Consider the following 6000-nt stretch of genomic DNA (forward strand, 5'->3'; position numbering starts at 1 on the left):
AGTTGTGGGAAAGACTGGTATAAATTTGAGATGCAGCAGAAATAATTGAATGTATGGTCTCAACCTTAGTTTCAATGAAGATTCATTAACCTTTTGCAATTATTGGAGTTGAGGGAGCAGAGTCAGGGATTGAAAGTGACGATCGATGGTGGCTCAAAGAACCCATGGATTATCATTACTTTTCAAAATATGTAATTTGTGGTCTTGACAAAGATTAAAGAGGCCATTTGTGCTTGCTCTAGTCCATCCAGATCTGGTGATGGACAGCTAATGTTTGTGCCCCATAGACTTTAGGGATTGAAGAGGAGGTCCATGCTGGATGAATGTGTGGGATGGCAGAGCGGAAATGTTTTGCTGTGGACAAGGGTAACAAAGTTGGAGGTGAAGGTCTAATTGAGGAAATTAAAAACTGCTGAAGTGCTATGGGGCCATTCAGTACATTGACTGAAAGAGGAAACGAGGGAGGGCATTTATGTGAGAAACGCAGGGCTATGTCGGCAGAGTGTTGGACAACAAGGATTTTAAAGGGCAGACAAGTGAGGCAGAATCAGCTGAAATTCTTAAAGGTAGAGCAAGTGGGCAACATGGTGGCACAGTGGTTAGCACTGCTGCCTCACAGTGCCAGGTAACCAGGTTTAATTCCAGCCTTGGTTGACTGTTTGTGTGGAGTCTGCATGTTCTCCCCGAGTCTGCATGGATTTCGTCTGGGTGCTCCGGTTTCCTCCCACAGTCCAAAGATGTGCAGGTTAGGTGGTTTGGACATGCTGAATTACCCCTTAGTGTCACAAGATGTGTAGGTTAGGGGGATTAATAGGATAAATACATGCAGTTATGGGGACAGGGCATGGGTAAGGTGCTCTGTCAGAGACTTGGTGCAAACGGGATGGGCTGAATGGCCTCCTTCTGCAATATAGGGATTCTATGATTCTACAAAGTGTCAGAGGTGTCCAGAGAGAAATCGGATTCGCATAATTTGGCGATAAGATCACACCACTACCATGCAGCATGGAGGGCAGGAGATGCAATATATAGCCAAATGGGGCAACTTTGGCAAGGCCAATGTGTGCCACCTTGAGCTTGATTTCAATCAAAGGCAAGATATCACTGCAATCGCCCACAATAAGTTCAAGGATTGTCAGGGCCATGTCCGTGAGTGAAAGGACAGTCTGGAAGGAAATGCAGGGGGTGGATAATGATTGCCCGCTGGCAGACTCAAGGAGACAATGATGGATGGGGTAAGCAGGATGGGCTCACAGAACTGGCTGGATGGCAATCAGAGATAGTGTAGTTGATATCGTTGCTGGAAAGGAAAGGAGGAAGTGGCAGGTATCTCTGGGGTCTTTATAGAATAGTAAGAAGTCTCACAACACCAGGTTAAAGTCCAACAGGTTTATTTGGTAGCAAATACCATAAGCTTTCGGAGCACAGCTCCTTCGTCAGATGGAGTGGTCTCTGTTCTCAAACAGTGCAAACAGACACAGAAATCAAATTACAGAATACTGATTAGAATGCAAATCTCTACAGCCAGCCAGGTCTTAAATGTACAGACAATGTGGGTGGAGGGAGCATTCAACACAGGTTAAAGAGATGTGTATTGTCTCCAGACAGAACAGCTAGTGAAATTCTGCAAGCCCAGGAAGCAAGCTGTGGGGGTTACTGATAATGTGACATAAATCCAACATCCCGGTTTAGGCCATCCTCATGTGTGCGGAACTTGGCTATCAGTTTCTGCTCAGCGACTCTGCGCTGTCGTGTGTCGTGAAGGCCGCCTTGGAGAACGCTTACCTGAAGATCCAAGGCTGAATGCCCGTGACTGCTGAAGTGCTCCCCCACAGGAAGAGAACAGTCTTGCCTGATGATTGTCGAGCGGTGTTCATTCATCCGTTGTCGTAGCGTCTGCATGGTTTCCCCAATGTACCATGCCTCGGGACATCCTTTCTTGCAGCGTATCAGGTAGACAACGTTGGCCGAGTTGCAAGAGTAGGTACCGTGTACCTGGTAGATGGTGTTCTCATGTGAGATGATGGCATCCGTGTCGATGATCCGGCACGTCTTGCAGAGGTTGCTGTGGCAGGGTTGTGTGGTGTCGTGGTCACTGTTCTCCTGAAGGCTGGGTAGTTTGCTGCGGACAATGGTCTGTTTGAGGTTGCGTGGTTGTTTGAAGGCAAGAAGTGGGGGTGTGGGGATGGCCTTGGCGAGATGTTCGTCTTCATCAATGACATGTTGAAGGTTCCGGAGGAGATGCCGTAGCTTCTCCGCTCCGGGGAAGTACTGGACGATGAAGGGTACTCTGTCCACCGTGTCCCGTGTTTGTCTTCTGAGGAGGTCGGTGCGGTTTTTCGCTGTGGCACGTCGGAACTGTTGATCGATGAGTCGAGCGCCATATCCTGTTCTTATGAGGGCATCTTTCAGCGTCTGGAGGTGTCTGTTGCGATCCTCCTCATCCGAGCAGATCCTGTGTATTCGGAGGGCTTGTGAGTAGGGGATGGCTTCTTTAACGTGTTTAGGGTGGAAGCTGGAGAAGTGGAGCATCATGAGGTTATCCGTGGGCTTGCGGTACAGTGAGGTGCTGAGGTGACCGTCCTTAATGGAGATGCGTGTGTCCAAGAATGCAACCGATTCCAGAGAGTAGTCCATGGTGAGTCTGATGGTGGGATGGAACTTGTTGATGTCATCATATAGTTGTTTCAGTGATTGCTCACCATGACTCCAAAGGAAGAAAATGTCATCGATGTATCTAGTGTATAGCATCGGTTGAAGGTCCTGTGCGGTGAAGAAGTCTTGTTCGAACCTGTGCATGAAGATGTTGGCATATTGAGGTGCGAATTTGGTCCCCATGGCTGTTCCGTGTGTCTGGATGAAGAACTGGTTGTTGAAGGTGAAGATATTGTGGTCCAGGATGAAGCGGATGAGTTGTAAAATTGCATCTGGAAACTGGCAGTTGACGGCATTGAGTACTGAGGCCGTTGCAGCAATGCCATCATTGTGGGGGATGCTGGTGTAGAGTGCTGAGACATCCATTGTGACGAGGAGTGCTCCTGGTTCAACTGCTCCATGTGTGTTGAGTTTCTGTAGGAAGTCCGTAGTGTCGCGACAAAAGCTGGGGGTTCTTTGTACAATGGGTTTCAAGATGCCCTCGACATAGCCGGAGAGGTTCTCGCACAGGGTTCTGTTTCCTGAAACGATGGGACGGCCGGGTGTGTTTGCCTTGTGTATTTTTGGGAGGCAGTAGAGATCTCCAACGCGTGGAGTACATGGGATGAGAGCACGGAGGGTGCTCTGAAGGTCCGGATCAAAGGTTTTGGTCAGAGTGTTGAGTTGACGGGTGTGCTCTTTGGTCGGATCTGTGGGTAACTGTCTGTAGTGTTCCTCGTTGTTCAGTTGTCGGTACACTTCTTTGCAGTAATCCGTTCTGTTCAGTTTTTATAGAATGCCAAGAGAGGTTGCAACAACCTTATTCAAAGGACATTTAAGCCTGAAACAGTGCTAGGACCGTAGGAAGGTGCAGGAGGAGGGATGGTTTAGAAGTGATTAGGAGAGATAAGACATCAGAGCACAGTATTTTTTATTGTTAATGGGATTTGGGTGTCTCTGGCAAAATCAGGATTTATTACCTATCCCTGACTGTCCTTGAACAGGTCTGAGTCACCTTCTCAAATTGCTGCAGTCCTTGTGGTGTAGATACACCCACAATGCTGTTAGGATAAATTAAAGGTGCCATTACTGGGCAACAGCAAGGGCAGGGACATCAACAGCATAAATTTATATAGCACCTTTAATGTAATGAACCATCCCAAAGCACTTCACAGGAGAATTATGCACCAAAGTATGACACTGAGCCACATAAGAAAACATCAGATCAGCTGCATGGACATGGGAGAAAGTCCCCAGAGAGGCTGAGAAAAATAAAAAAGAGATAGAAATAATCAACTGGGTCCTGGACAGAAACCAAGATAAACTCACGAATGGACACAGGGGAAACTCAGGTTACATAAGTGTATGCGGCAAAGATTACAAAACATTGCCCTGTTGCACATAATGGACCTCACCTCTTATTCCAGGTGCCCAGTATTGGACTGTAAATTGTTACACTCAGTACTTTAATGTGACAATAAAATGTTACTAAATATCATTAGCAAACCGTCAATCTGCAGGTGCAAATTGTCACTGGATTTAAAACTTCAGCAAAGCGCTGGAAAAGCTAGGTTAACAAATTCAACAGAAGCTTCCTTCAGCACGAGATTTTCCATGAGATTCAATATGTTGGCGCACCAGTGCACAAAGGGAAAGAGAAGAAGGGCAGAGGATTTACTATATTCCACTTAATTGCTGATTTCAGTTGCTCCACTGCCACATAGAGTCAGCGTGAAGAGTAGTATTAGCATAGAACTAGAGTAGACCATGTACTGTTGGCTGAATCTGGTAGGCATGGAGTATTTCATCAGGACATCTCCAAGGTTCTAGTCGGCTGTCAGAAATATCTGGGGTCTGAGCGTGATTCTCTCCCTCTCCAGGGAGATTCTACAGCCTTTATCAGTACCTTCTTTGTCCTATTCTGCACAGCTTAGATTTGGAACTAAGCAGAGCTGTCCACCTTCATCTGACGAATGGTGGCCAGAAACCCAAAGACCTTCTGTGTGATGAACTGGCCCCCTTGGATACCTGTACCTCCACTACAGGGACACTTACAATAAAGACGTGGGGTAGAATCTTACGGATCTTCACGCTGGCAGGATTTTCTGGTTCCGCAGCAGTGAATGGAGATTTGGCTGAACACCAAATTCTCGGATTTTGCTGCAGCAGCAGTGGGGTGTGAACAGCCGGTAAGATCGCGCCCATGAAGATGATGGGCATTTAGAAGCTTTTAGGGGCACTGGAAGAGACAAGGTGAAATGGAAAGCTAAGCTAAGGTTGAGAAGAGGAAACAGAGGAGAGGCCAGCGAACATGCACTTTCTCAGCCCAAAACTGCCATGCCAGGCTGGGACTACTGAGCCACACCTGATAAAACTTAATGCAGAGTTGACCAGCAAAGTGCAAATCAAGGTCTGCCAAAATGGAAGGTTGCCAAGTCAAGCAAAGGGGAGATAAAACCCCTTTCTATTCTTCTATTGTCCATTTCTTGTGGTGCACGAATAGTCAGATCTATGCGCAAACATGAGCATTTGATGAACCAAAACATGGGGCAGGATTTTCCGCCTGCACGCGCCCAAAGACTGGAAATTCCCACCTGAGGTCAACAGACCTTCAAATGGTCGGCCAAATATTCTGTCCTGCCGGCTACAATTCCCGCGGCGGGCGGGACGGGGAATTTCCAACCCATCTTGTGCACAAAGTATCTAGATTTGCCTCGGGTAAACAAGGAACCTCTTTTACCATTGCTGTGTACCCGGGAAATAATATGGGATGATCCACATTAATCCTGATTCCTCCGATACAATATTCAATTTCTCAGCAATATTTTTAAACTTTCTGAACAAATCTAAGTAACTTTTACTGTCTGGAATCACGCTGTGAAAGCAAGGTTCCACGTGAAAAAGACATTCCACCGGGTTCTCTGTTTACCCCATGTTCACATTACGGGGCAGCAGAAAGGAAATCGAGGAAAACTGGGATGCTTCTCTTTCTTTTAATTCAGCCTGGAAGAAAAGAAGATAACACATAGCATTAATAATTCAGGAAAGCTCACTTCCACTTGCAAGTGGAAAACCCATCGATCAGCTTCTCCAAGACCAGACTCCAGGCTTTAAACAATTATATTGTTTTGAGCAGGAAAGCCTGATGGTTAGCCTTCCATCTCTTATCTGATTTGATCACATCAAACAGCCTGCTCTGGTTGCTGCAGATTGCCTGCCGCAAACATCATCTTATAAACATTGTGAAAAAAAACATTCGGTTCTCATCTCTTCCACAGACTTCCACATTTTCTTCAAGTGTAATTAAAGACATCATGGGGGTTGGTGGTGGGGAGTTTGGGGGCGGGGGGAGGGGATGGAGATAAC

This window comes from Mustelus asterias, chromosome 6, assembly GCF_964213995.1.
Source record: "Mustelus asterias chromosome 6, sMusAst1.hap1.1, whole genome shotgun sequence".
In the NCBI taxonomy this organism is placed as follows: domain Eukaryota; kingdom Metazoa; phylum Chordata; class Chondrichthyes; order Carcharhiniformes; family Triakidae; genus Mustelus; species Mustelus asterias.